The sequence below is a fragment of the Lynx canadensis genome, chromosome A2, assembly GCF_007474595.2.
Source record: "Lynx canadensis isolate LIC74 chromosome A2, mLynCan4.pri.v2, whole genome shotgun sequence".
Taxonomy (NCBI): Eukaryota; Metazoa; Chordata; class Mammalia; order Carnivora; family Felidae; genus Lynx; species Lynx canadensis.
Window position 1 is genome coordinate 64,974,115 of NC_044304.2, and position 14,362 is coordinate 64,988,476.

The 14,362-nt window shown below is 50.0% G+C and overlaps 1 protein-coding gene across 2 annotated transcripts in view; it reads right to left on the reverse strand.

The window, feature by feature from the left end:
• The window catches only part of DDC (dopa decarboxylase), an 80,729-nt gene that overhangs the window by 65,908 nt on the left and 459 nt on the right, over positions 1-14,362 (reverse strand). The window contains exon 1 of one of the 2 annotated variants that reach the window (XM_030307679.1): positions 6,408-6,430. The exons of the other annotated variant lie outside the window; for it this stretch is intronic. The gene's annotated coding sequence lies outside the window, so the exon portion shown is untranslated. Of the gene's footprint in view, positions 1-6,407; positions 6,431-14,362 lie in introns of those variants that run through there. 2 annotated transcript variants of the gene reach the window in all.

A 14,362-nucleotide genomic window follows, 5' to 3' on the forward strand; every position in this document is an offset into this window, starting at 1 on the left:
CACCCGTGGGACTGCAGTGATGATGCACTTGAACTGACAGGACCAACCAAGTCCGCAGTTGGGGTGCCGGGGGGTGCCCGTCCCTCTGGGAGGGCTGGAGACGGGCCGGGACAAGGTGCTCTGTGTCTGTCCGTGGTCCTACCTGCTGGTGCTCCCAAGCCATGGTCTTTTCAAACCCGGGGGGGCTGGGCACTCAGTCAACCTTTCCTGACCTTCCAGGAAACTTGATACAATGAAGGGTTTACACTTTTTTTATACTATTCTAGGGAAAACGAACCATAATTATGATGAAAAACAAACAAACAAACAAACAAACCCTTCTGCCTCTGGGCCCATGAGGTTTTATCTCTTTTCCCCCAAGTACATCACTATCAATGTGGGCACAAAAGGAATTGGGCAGATTTTCCCGAGTCACCTGGTTCCTTGACGAATGTTTTCTCTGTGGGCACAAGAGCATACATACATCCAGCCAACATGAGGAACGCTTCTAGCCGAGAGCATGAGGAAGTTCCTAGCGATGAGAGCCTTCCAGCAATAAGGGCGACTAGCTCTCAATTTGCCTTAAAAGAGACCCCGAACGCGCCTCTGTAACTCAGGACTCTAGTTAACAAGCCATGTGGGAGCTTTACGTCCTTTAAATTAGCGTCTTCTTCAGGGACTATGCAGCACATGAAGCATCCCAACAGCCCCTGAGAGGCCCCGAGGTCACCTCTTCTGTCACAGAGATGCCGCGGTATCTCCTTGCCCTTCCCGAGGCTCCCTCTCAGCCCGGCACAAAGGAGCCGGGTGAAAATGCCCACCTCGGAGCGCCCCTGGGAGATACACGCCCCATATGGAGCTGGCGCTCAGGTAAAACTTTTTATTAAAAAAATAGGGGTTTGGGTGGGGGCTCGTCCGGGTGGCTCAGTCCATGAAGCATCCGCCTCTTGGTTTCGATTTAGGTCACGATCTCGTGGTTCACGGGATCGAGCCCCGCGTCAGGCTCCGTGCTCAGAGCCGCCCTAGTTTTGCAGGTGGGAAATGTGAAAGGTCAGGGCTCAGAGGTGTCAGGGCCCTTCCCAGATGTGAAACTAGTGGTGGCAAAGCTCAGGCACAAAGCCGTGTCCTTCCAAGCACTCCGTCCTTCACGCCAAAGTGCCCTTCCCTACGGTTCCAGGAATGAAGTCCGGTACTCCCTATTACACACACACCTCTGTCTTCCACACGTGCAGTTACTTCCATGTAAATTGGGGTGTCCTTGTTGAAAGAGGGACTCGCACTGGTTTAATTGTTTTTAACATTTATTTTTGAGAGAGAGAGAGAAAGAGAGCACAAGCAGGGGAGGGACAGAGCGAGAGGGAGACACAGAATCCGCAGCAGGCTCCAGGCTCCGAGCTGTCAGCACAGAGCCCGACGCGGGGCTCGAACCCACAGACCGTGAGATCGTGACCTGAGCTGAAGTCGGACGCTCAACCAGGTGCCCGGGACTCTCCCTGGTTTAGAGAATGGTCAGCATCTATATTAGCTCACGGGTACCAAGCACCGTGGGAAGTTCTTAGCGTCTATTCTCTTCTTAATCTTCTCAATAACCTCGTTGGGACCACGACCATGCCTGGAGCACATGGCCAGGCCTTGGCACCGAGAGGCTAGGGACACAGCTGGGCCCTTCACTCTGACCTGGTCCCTAATGAATGTAGTGGATTCGGACACAGGCTCGGCCTGTCCCCCACAGCCCTGGCCAGAGTAGGGCTTGGGCCAGAGTAGGGCTTGACAAACCCGGAAACACGTGGGACTAAAATTCAGGAAACCCATCTCCTCTCTCTGAGCTCCCGATAAAGATTTCCCAGAGGCCGTAGGGATCAAGGCAGCTCGCACGGGGCCTCCCCGGCTTAGCTGGTGGTCATGACAGGACACACACTCATTGCGGCTCTCTGCTGGAGGCTGACCCTCCCCCCCCCCCCCCCCCCGCATCTTCAGTTTATTGGATGGCAGTGATCCTGAGAATTCTAAGCAGGCTGCATAATCATTAATCTGGCAAGGGCCCTGAGCTGGCGGGCAGGGGGCTTTCTACCAGGTCAGTTCGGATGCCCAGGAAGCCTCTTCCTCCTGTCTGGGCAGCGCGGCCCGCCTTAGAGACTTGCCCTGCTACACTGTGCAGAATCGGGTTTTTCAACTTGCAATTCCACGGGCTGTGCGCTTCCTCCCTAGCAGCCGTGGGCAGGAGAAAGAACGTGCATCCGGGATCAGAGTAGACGGGCTTGAATCCTGGTTCTGCTGTAAAGAGGCTGCGCCACTGACACCAGATTCCTGGTCTCTCTGCACCTGCTCCCTCCCCTGTCAACCGGGCAGGGCCACGGGACGCTGCGGGCAGTCTCTAAGGCTGTCTGCGTCTGCCATCTGTTGCCACTGATGGTGGGAAATCAGCACGTGTGAAAGGAGTCCCGGCCCGTTCGGAATATCTGGCGGTGACAGAACCCCAGCACAGCGTGGGAGAAACGGGAGGAAATCCCCACCCGGGACAGATCCAGCTGCGGGGACGGCCTCGCTCCTTGGACGGGAAAGAGGAGGGAACTTTGAGCGGCTTCTCAATCATGCGCTGGCTAAAGAACACCTGTCCAAGTGTTTTCCTGGCCTGCCAGTTCTGTATGGATAGCAGCCATGCATGCCACGATTTCACTTTTAGTCCCGTGGTCAGACACTGCTGCTTCCAACTACACCTGTGCAAACGTATCGCGACGTAATAAACAGCCAACTGAGAAATCGAATACCCTACGCGACTTCAGAGGGAAAAAACATGTTGGCCACAAACCTGTTGATATTATTACGGTGTCCTGACCTCAGATAATTCGTACAGTTGTCATCAAGGTACGTGTATTATTTGGTCATAATACGAAAAGAAAAAAAAAAGCTCACACTCTCCTCTTAGTAACACCTGCCGGGCAGGGCTCACGGTGTCCCCGAACACTGTCCCACCTCCCACGTGCTCTGTCCCTTGTCTGCGTGAAGGTGGCATTGCCGTGAAAAATGGCATGTCGCTTCCTTTTCCTACTGAATTTGTCCCCCAGAGATGTCAATCCCCGAATGGAAATCAGGAGGTGTAAGGCGTTCGGTTCTTTTGCACATTGTCCATTTCTTTCCGGAAGACCCAGGATGACACAGAAACGTCACCCACCCGCCATCAGCCTTGGCAAGCACGAACACCCCGTCTCCGCTAGCTTTTCTCATTTGTTCACGTCTGTTTCTGCTTCCAACTTTTTGTTTTTTTTAAATTTAACTCCAAGTTAGTTAACATATAATGTCATTACATAATGTCATAATGATTTCAGGGGTAGAACCCGGTCATGCATCACTTACATGCAATGCCCAGCGCTCATCCCGACAAGTGCCCTCCTTAATGCCCGTCCCCCACTTAGCCCATGCCCCCACCTCCCCTCCAGCAGCCCCCCCCATTTGTTCTTTTTAAGAGTCTCTTATGGTTTGTCTCCTCTCTTTAATCTTATTTTTCCATCCCTTCCCCTGTGTTCATCCGTGGTGCTTCTTAAATCCCACATCTGAGTAAAATCATATGATCTCTGTCTTTTCCCTGACTTATTTCACTTAGCATAATACCCTCTGTGTTTGCTATCAAACGGTTTTATGCAAGAAAGAGCCAGTGAGTCCCACTTTAACTACCTCCCCTCGTTTTCCATTTCATTTCAGTGCAATTCCAGAAGAAACTCTTCCTTAAGGGAAAGCGCCTCTCCTCCCCCTTAAAATCCTCACCCCCTTTCCTCTTACTCTCTTGCAGCCACATTAGCAGTTCACAAAAGGCCACAGCCATCTGCCCTTTTCCATAGACCTTTTAGACTATTCAGTGCCATTCTAGCTGGTTGCTTCTTTTCATTACAGCGGTCGCATCCCGTGGCCACATCACATATTGATTTATCATCTATTCCAAATATATGACACCTGCCACTGTGAGTCGATTCAGTATGTTTTGGCACACTGTTTGGGAAGCCTCCATTCCGCTCCCCCACCCCTCACAAATCAGTTCAGTGGTAAATCCTGAGTCCTCAATTCACTGTGAACTCCCCATTACTCCTGGGGGGTGGCCGCTGGCCTGTCCCCGGTGTTGCTAAGAAACCTGTGTTTGAGGTTACCCCGAGTTCAAAGCCCAGAAAATGCTGCCCCTCAGTTGCCACATCCTATGTTCAGAGAAACCAGATGAATCTCTGTTGCCTAAGTTCTGCTCAATTTGTCATATGCCTTATGTCATTTAGCAATGTCGATGATCCTGCCCAGAGTGTTACTGCTGCTGCGTGACCAAGGCTCAGGGGGGCTGGTGCCCCTGATCACGGCCAAACAACCCATCACGGGAGCAGCGGGTGCTGGTGTTTCTGATGCTGAAGCCAGCCTCCTCCCCTGACCTCTGTGGCCGGGTGGCCATAGGCTCCTGCACGGCCCCCTCCCTGTGCCCACCCAGAGGGGGCTCTGGGCCAGGCTGGGGAGGCAGCGCCTGCCCCCCCCCCCAGAGTGTGGTCTGGGTGTTCCCCGTTCACCACGTGTGATAGGCGGTGTCTGACCTGAGCCCCCAGCTGGGCTCAGCCCAGCTGAGACAGAAACGGGCAGAGGCTGTACCAGATCTGCGGTCCCCCGTGCCCCCGAGCAAATGCTGAGACTGTCACTACACACAGGGCACCGGCGTGAGCACTGAAACTCTGTGCTCTCAATCCTCACGATGGCTTTGCAAAGTAGCAAGACTATCCCTGCTCTGGAAAGGAGGAAGAGGGCTCAGGGAAGCCCACATGGCTCATAGGTAGTTTTACTCATGGGTGTGTGCACTCAGAAGCCCGGACAGGTCCCTCTGACGGCCCCCTCGTGGCCCGAGCATCCCCGTCCAGAAACGTGGATGAGCACCTTGAAAATTTCAGGACCTCTCTCCTCAAATATCCACAGAGTCGTGGGGCGCCTGGGGGGCTCAGTCGGTTAAGCGTCTGACTTCAGCTCAGGTCATGATCTCACGGTTTGTGGGTTCAAGCCCTGCGCTGGGCTCCGTGCCCGTGCTGACAGCTCAGAGTCTGCCTGGTTCTATCTCTATCTCTCTCTCTCTCTCTCTCTCTCTCTCTCCCCCTCCTTCCCTCTCTGCCCCTCCCCTACTTGTGCTTTCTCTCTCTGAAAATAAATAAATAAACTTAAATAAATAAGATATCCACAGACTCTTAATTTTCCTGGAGTCTTTCCCCAAACTCGCCACCAGATGCAAACGGAGTTTCCAAACATCACAGGGGAAAACCTTCAGAAGGATCAACACCTTGAAGAGGGGGAAACATAAATAACCACCCCCCACCCGTTTATTTGAATTTGTAGGGGGTTGGCAGGATCTTGGTTTTTTGGTTTTTGTGGGGGTTTTTTTTTGTAATTATTATCATCAAACTGGCTGCTGCCGGAGGCACACCCACCGCGTGCCCAGAAGAGAGGGAGCGGCCACAGTCAAGGACACGATTTTTTCCCTTTCAGAACCGCCCTCCTCAGCTTGCCTCCATGTTAACTGTCCTAGATGTCACCTGTCTTTGCCCGGGGGCCTCACGGGCCACCCTCGGGCAGAAAGAGCCTGTGTCTCGTTGGCACCCTGGAAACCCACAGAGACCAGCTTTGATGTCGCAATGGGATCTTAGCCTTCGTTCTCTTCCGGAGGCGAGATCCTACTGATATGAATGAGAAACCAAGCACAAGCACCCAGGGCTTGAAGCCTTTAAGAGAGGAATAGGATTGGGCGGGGGGGACTCATATCCTTTGCTCGGATGTCCCTCGGAAACCGGAGAAAATAATACATCCCGGGCAGGGGCATTCCCACCTGCAGTTGGCGTGCTGATTAATTCTATAGCTCTCATTATTGACCGCCTACTGTATTCCCCAGGGGCCGCTGACAAACATCAGAGCCGGTGTTTATAAGCATTTTGAGGGAGGACTGTTAGCGGTCCTTGGCACTGAGGGCAGGAGCCTGGGGGTGGGGGGGACATGTTTTGCCTGCCATGCAGACAGGGTCCTCCTTCCCCACCCCACCCCACCCGAGCCTCCGTGGGCTCCACATACACCACGAACCAGCCCAGAAACTCATTTCCACTCACTTTGTTACGGCTCAGAGAACACCGGCTAAAAAAACCATCCGAAGTTTCTGTCTCTTTCCCTGACCTGTTGCTCGGAGACACACGAAAAGACAGGTGACTTAGGTTGGCATCCATTTCAGTAAAAAGTCCCTCTGGTGTGCCCCACCGGCTCACCGCCCGATGCCAAGCCGTCCCGGCCAGAGGAAATCAACCAGGCTGGAATGAACAAGCCACGTCCAGCCCCCCACCCCCACCCCACCCCAGGGTCACAGCCATCCAGGAGCTGGAATTCTCCAGGGGCTCTGGTGACCCCAGGCTCTAAGGACAAAGAGCAGTACTCACAGGCAGCCTTCTCTCTCCTCTCCTCCGTGACAGTTAAAAGGCACAGAGGATGCAATCACCATTTATATAGACAGTGTCCGCCTCCCCAAAGCCAATCAGAGCGGCTTGCTCTGCCTATTTACCCGGCAGCAACATCTTGCAACCCCTCCCGCCCTCCTGCTCTCCACCCCAGACTTGAGGGCTGGGTGGGGGCGGCCCAGGGCCAAAGGACGCAGCGGAACCTTGCAGGGGCCAGCGGCGAGAGGCCACAGGGAAAGGGCTCTATGTTCCCAGTGCTCTGTGTTCGACCCGGACTCCCGCACACCCTCAAGGCAACCCCCTGGGAAACTGCAGGCTCCCTGGCTCTTTCTCGGGGCGAGGAAAGACCCAGGGTAGGCAAGATGAGTCAGGAGGATGCCTTCAGGCCAGCCCTGGGCCATCAGTGTAGTCCAGATCAGAGAGAAGCCGGGGAGGTGAGGATTTGAGCCAGGTTCCTGGGATTCAAAACCCTGTTCTCTCTCATTCTCTCTCTGTATTTTTTTTTTAATTTTTTTAATGTTTATTTACTTTTGAGAGAGAGAGACGGAGCGTGAGCCGGGGAGAGGCAGAGAGAGAGGGAGACACAGAATCCGAAGCAGGCTCCAGGCTCCGAGCTGTCAGCACAGAGTCCGACGCGGGGCTCGAACCCACCAACCTTGAGATCATAACCTGAGCCGAAGTCGGACCCTTAACCGACTGAGCCACCCAGGTGCCCCAAGATATATTTTCTAATGCTTTGTCATGGTGTAGAGTAATGCACTTGGCTTTTTTTAAAAATTGAGGTATAGTTGACATCCCAAAGTATATGATCCTTTCAGGTGTACCATGTAGCAATGGGACATTTGCAGCCATTGTGAAATGACCACCAGGGATGAGTCTAGTTACGGGTGTCGCACACCAAGTTGCTACAATGCGACCGACTGTGAGCCCCCACGCGGTGAGTTACATCCCTATGCGAAGCTCAGAGTTTGCATTTCCGGACCCCCTTCGTCCATGCTCCCTCCTCCAGCACCCCCTCCCTTCTGGAAATGCCAGTCTGCTCTCTGTATCTATGAGTCTGCGTTCTGTTTGGCTTGGTTTCCAGATTCCACATGTTAATGAGATCATGTGGTTATTTATCTTTCTCTGCGTGGCTTATTTCACTTAGCATAACGCCTTAAGGTCCATCCACGCTGTTACAAGAGGCAAGAGTTCTCGGGCTCCCTTTCTTCTCCGCCCCCTCAGGCAGGCTGGTCAGTGAAACACGAGGAACAGGGTTCGTTTCTCTATCGCGGTGTGCGCAGAGCCCTGGGAACCTTGGAAAGGGGCCTGGCAGAGCTCACTCAGATCAGGAGGGGCAGGCAGGACTGTCTGCTCCTACGACACATGCGTGCATGCACATGCGTCCACCGCACGCATATACATACAGCTCACGGTCAGGGGCAGAGGCCTTGAAGCCTGCGGCAGGAGGGCAGCGGGGCTGTGGGGGGCTGGCGAGGAGCTCCGTGCCTGGTGCGAGGCTCCCACCCTCCCTCGGTGGCTCGGTGAGGACAGGAGGCTGTTCATCCCCTGGCACTGAGATGTGCCCCTGCAGACAAGAGGCAGGCGGGACCAGGCGCTCTGCGGGCAGAGGGAGCGGCAAGCTGGACAAAGCTGGCCGGGCCCACGGCAGGTGGCTTCACACACAGGGGCTCCAGCAAGGGGCCTGGGGTCTGGAGACCCAGCAAGGGGTCTAGAGAGGGCCACTCCCAGCACCCTGCTTGGTAAACCCTGGGTGAAGACAGGAGGCGATGCAGAGAAGGATACAGGTATGGTGAGGGGCTGACCCCAGCATGGACCTCTGGCCAAGGGGGTGTGAGAATCGAGTGAAATCTTCCATTCCGTAAAGAGTCACCCTCATAACACCTAGCACTTATAAAGGCTTCATTACAGGGATTTCTACAGAAAATCATTCATTCCCTCTCAACTACTTTACAAGGTAGACATTCTCATCGCCATTGCATGGATGGAGAAGCTGAGGCCCAGAGAGGTTAGGCCATGAGGCAGGGTCACACAGCAAGCATCTTCCTTGCCAGCGGGCCAGCCTGCCCTCATGCTGGACACGGCAAACCTACTTGCTGGGAGGCAGACCGTGAAAGAATAGACAGAGGGAGAAATCCATAGTTGTCAATCAATGGTGACCAGCGCTACAAAGCTCGAGAAGAGGGCACAGCCCAGACAGGAGGCTGGAAGCCGGGGACCCAGCCAACGTTTGCAGAGAAAGCAGTCGCCCGAAGGTTTAAGGCAGGGCCCTGGCTTCAAAACATCGTTGCCCACGGGCTACACTGGGCTTGCACCTGTCTCCACCGCCTGTGAGGTATTCTCGGCGGCCAGCTTCTTCGCCCGTCCACAGTGATCGTGGCGAGACAGGACTTACAGTAGGAATCGGAAGACAGGAGAAAATCTAACAAAACCTAACAAAAGACGTGCAAAACCGGATGAAGAAACTTATAAACATCGACAGGAGCCATTACAGTAGATCTAAATAGATGGGAACTGATGTCTGTTCACGCATAGAAACATCCACTTTCCTCAAACCGATTTGCAGATTCGATGCCATCAGAATCTAAATCCCAACACAGATATCTGACGACAAAATATAAATGCAAGGGGCGCCCGGGTGGTTCAGTCGGGTAAGCGTCCGACTTCAGCTCAGGTCATGGTCTTGCAGTTCGTGGGTTCGAGCCCCGCGTCGGGCTCTGTGCTGACAGCTCGGAGCCTAGAGCCTGCTTTGGATTCTATGTCTCTCTCTCTCTCTCTCTCTCTCTCTCTCTCTCAATAATAAATAAACATCAGAAAAATTTAAAAGGTATATAAATGCAAAAGCAAAGGTCTAAGAACGGCCAGCACACTGTCGAGAAAGGACATTACAGTCTTGCTCTACACTTATGACTGAGGAAGCTGGAAAAATGTCATGGTTTTGATTGCAAAGGTAGACACCTGACCAATTAAACAGAATAGACAGCCTGGAAAAAAAAAATCCCGGAAAGATAATGGAGAATTGACAAACGTGGTATTGTAGATTGATAGAGAACACGTTATGAAACGGTGCCAGGCAACTGGTCAACTACTTGGAAAAAATGAAATTAAACCTGCTCCTCAATCCATATACAAAAAATGGGTTTCTGATAGATTAAAGCCTGTGAAAGGCAAAATTTTTAGGACAACAGAAATATATATTTATGGCCTTGGAGGGGAACGATTTCATAAATGATTCACTTAGCCAGCTAACCATAAAAGATCATCAAGGGTCACTACATTGCTGTTGAGAATATCTATTCTGCAAACTATATAAATTAGAAAGAGGAGGGAGGCATTTAAGATGCATATTGCTAATTACGGGTTAGGCTTCCTAAAATTAAGAAGACATTTCAATAAAAGAAAGACAACTCAATAGAAATACAAGCACATATCTGCAACGGAAAGGAAATGTCTCCTAAATATGTAGAAAGATGATCTTTCTTGTTAGTGAGAAAAGAAGGTAACTGTTTATTGGTAAAGTATAGAGTTACAATTGATTTTGTATGTTTCATCCTTTTTCCGGCCACCTAACGACATTCTCTTAAAAGTTGTAATAATTTGGGGCGCCTGGGTGGCTCAGTCGGTTAAGCATCCGACTTCAGCCAGGTCACGATCTCGCGGTCCGTGAGTTCGAGCCCCGCATCAGGCTCTGGGCTGATGGCTCGGAGCCTGGAGCCTGCTTCCCATTCTGTGTCTCCCTCTCTCTCTGTCCCTCCCCCATTCATATTCTGTCTCTCTCTGTCTCAAAAATAAATAAACGTTAAAAAAAAGTTGTAATAATTTGTCTGTTAATTCAAGGTGGATTTCATTGCAAAGGACCATATCATCTGTGAACTGTGATAACGTTCTTTCGAGTCCTTTTTCTTATTTATTTTTCTTGCCTGATTACACTGCCTAGGACTGTGCTCTCCAGTGTCATAGGCACAAGCCGCACCTGCCTAAGGGCCCCTTGAAACACAGCCAGTGCCACTGAGAAAACAAATGTTTCATTTAATTTTATGTAATCATTTACATTCAAATCTCAAAACCGAAGCAGTGTAAAAATGTTCCCTGTTACACGATTTGAATGTAGGACTACATTTCACTTTGTTGTGTTACATAAAATCTTTCATTCTACTGCAGTGCATGCAGATTTTTTTTTTTAATTTTTTTTTTGGATTTTTTAAAAATTTTAAATGTGACTACTGGAAAACTTAAAATTTCAGGTTCTATATGTGGCTGGCCCTATTTCCTAGATGTCCCTCTGTGACACTGTTGAACAGAAGCAGTTGTGGTGAATGTCCTCACCTTGTGGGCTTTAAAAAGAATGCTTCTAACATTTCACTAAATGACAGGGTTTTATTGGAAATTCATTATTAGGAGGTTTCTTCTATTCCTACTTTTATTATAATAAATTGATGTTCAGTTGTATCAAAATAGTTTCTGCATCTAAAGAGAAACTCACATGGTTTTCCTCCTCTAAATTGTTAATATGATAAATGTCATTAACAAGTTTTCTAATTTTCAAACATCCATTTATTCTTGGGATAAAACTATGGCGAGTTAACTGTTTGCATGAATTTGTACTTCTTTCTCACGAATAACACTGTAATTTTTCCTGCTAAAGTGGATTTTCTCTGGTTTTAGGGTCAGATTCTGTGGTCACACAGATTGGGGATAATCCCTTCTTTTTTTAAATTCTCTGAAGCAGTTTGTATAATTCTGAAATTTGGCATTATCCAATCACAGTGTGACAAGTCACATGTAAAAATTACTTGCCCCTCCTCCTATGTTTGAGGAAATATTTTTAACAAATCAATTTATTTATCATTTGGGACCATTCAGTAAGATTTCTATTTCCCCTTCGTGCTATGTCAGCAAATTTTTAAATTTCAGGACAAGGGTTTGTCTGTTTTAATAATACACGCGTTACCATTTTGCTTGGTTGAATCTACAATGAGGTCCCCTTTCCTTACAATATTATTTATTTATTTATTTATTTATTTATTTATTTCCCTCCCTTTTCTTCGTTGGTTAAGGTTGGCAGAGTTGCTTTTAGTTTATTAGTCTTAAAAAAAAACTTGCGGCTTTGTTGGTCTGTCCCAATCTACCTTTATTTTCTTTTTCGTTGATTTTTCCTCTTAAGCTGAATTATTGCCTGCGTTCAACTTATCTTCATTCTGTTGTGATGTTTCTACCACCTTTAGCTGAGTGATTGGCTCAATTTCTGTCCTTTTTCAACATCCAATATCAGCATTTAAAACTAGATGCTTTCGGGGCACCGGGCTGGCTTAGTTGGTTAGGTGTCCTACTCTTGGTTTCAGCTCAGGCCACGATTACAGGGTTTGTGGGATCCCTTTCTGCGTCGGACTCGGCACTGACAGCTCAGAGCCTGCTTGGGATTCTCTCTCTCCTTCTCTCTCTGCCCCTCCCCTGCTCCCTTTCTCTCTCTCTCTCTCTCCATCTCTCTCTTCCTGTAGCCTGCTCATGTGTCAGCGCTCTCTCTCCCTCAAAATAAATAAATAAACTTAAAAGAACTCCAGACATGTATAGCAATTTTCACTTTTTTTTTTTAATATAAATTGAATTGAATTGAATTGAACTGAACTGAATTGACTTGAATTGACTTGAATGGAATGGAATTGAACGGAATAGAACTGAACTGGGGAGAGGACACGCTGGTTTGATAGCGATTCTGTGACAGGTGTTCAGACTTAAGTCTGCTACTGATACATCCTCAATTTTTGTAATGTTTCAGGTGCACTTGAGAAGAAAGCATTTTCTTTTTTTTTTTTTCTTTTTTCTTCTTTTCAACGTTTTTATTTATTTTTGGAACAGAGAGAGACAGAGCATGAACGGGGGAGGGGCAGAGAGAGAGGGAGACACAGAATCGGAAACAGGCTCCAGGCTCCGAGCCATCAGCCCAGAGCCCGACGCGGGGCTCGAACTCACGGACCGCAAGATCGTGACCCGGCTGAAGTCGGACGCTTAACCGACTGCGCCACCCAGGCGCCCCAAAGAAAGCATTTTCTAACTATCCGGCGCGGGGCTCTAGTTATGCCCAATAAACCAAGATGGTTACTTGTTGAGATTTTCCAAATCTCTACTATTTTTGTTGCCTTGATGAGCCTTTCAGTTTACTATCATTACTAATGGTGTGTTAGAACTTTCCATCATGATGGTGAATTTGTTGATCCGTCCTCACACTTGTGCCAAGATTTGCTTATTATACTTCAGGTATACTTGCGTTCTTCCATCAGGTTTATACAGTAGCAAACTACATAAATAGATCACTTGTTGATGACCTGGTTCAGCGTGGACACACCGTCGTTCTTCGTCAGTCTCGCCTACCGTCGGTGTTTTCGAGCCCGCCCCCTGCCACCAGAGGCCGGGGTGCAGCAAAACTCGGGGATGGCATCCCGTGCAGATGGCGATGTCTCTTCACACGCCATTTAGTGACTTTTAGAAGCCTGGAAGTTATGATTTACATTTTGAGGAGCCCCAACATGTTCCTCGTTTCAAAATCCAGTCGGTGAGGACAGCCAGAGTGAAAGTTCTAGGGTGCCCCCGTGTCCCAGACTTCCGCGCACATGAGCCCTAAGAGCACCTACAAGGTTGACCCCTGGAAGGACTTCCCCCAGCAACAAGAGCACCACCTCTCACCTCCTAGGCCCAACACACTGGATCGCTAGGCTGTCCGAGAACAGGGCAGAGTGCCAGCCCGGGTTCAGCCTGCTCTGCTAAGAGACACTCAGGAGTGGGAGCACCGGGTCCCCCAAGGTCGTGCATGGGGAGACCTGTCTAGACAATGCCTCCTGTGCCCTCACACCACCTTGGAAGCCCAGAGCCTTCCGCCCTGTGCCCAGTCCTGCACTTGCCACTTTCCAGCTGTGCCCTGACACTCCCCATCTCCACCCTTCCCATCCCCCTCCTGCCAACGGTCCCGAATCTCCAGTCCTGTCCCTCCAGACCCCCTCCCTGCTCTCCAAGGGCTCGTGTGACTACTCTAGTGCCTGGGACATGGTAAGTGCTTTGAAAACGTGGCGTTTTCCCAGAATGGCAGGGGGCCAGGTGCCGGGCTGTGACATAACAACATCTAAGTGCTGATTTCATGCTCACAGGCTAGGAGGTCTTGCCTGACCGTCCTCACCTCTCCCGACATGGTTTCGCACGTGTCGAACGAGGATACGATTAAAGACGAAGGTTAACCACAGCACATGCTAAACTCTCAGAAGCATTAACTCAGGCCCGATGGAGAAGAGCAATCTTCTCAAGGATGGTATCTTCTTATAATGATTTTTTAGTGTGTATTTTTTTTTAATTTTTTTTTCAACGTTTATTTATTTTTGGGACAGAGAGAGACAGAGCATGAACTGGGGAGGGGCAGAGAGAGAGGGAGACACAGAATCGGAAACAGGCTCCAGGCTCTGAGCCATCAGCCCAGAGCCCGACGCGGGGCTCGAACTCACGGACCGCGAGATCGTGACCTGAGCTGAAGTCGGTCGCTTAACCGACTGCGCCACCCAGGCGCCCCTTTAGTGTGTATTTTTATTTATTTTTGAGAAAGAGAGAGAGAGAGAGGGCTCGTGTAAGCGGGGGAAGGGGCAAGGAGAGAGATAATCCCAACCAGACTCTGTAATCATAACTGGACTCAGGCTCGATCCCATGGCCGTGAGATCGTGACCTGAGCAGAAATCAAGAACTGGACGCTCGACCGACTGAGCCACCCAGGCGCCCCATGGGATTTATTTTTAAAAATTTTAAATATAATTTAATGTCAAATTGGTTTCCATACAACACCCAGTGCATTATGGGATTTAATCATCCCAGTTGCCTAACAAGGTAGGTACTATTAAAATCCCCATTGTAGAGACGAAGAAACAGAGGCTCAACAGAGGCTCAGGGGAATGAGGGGCTCC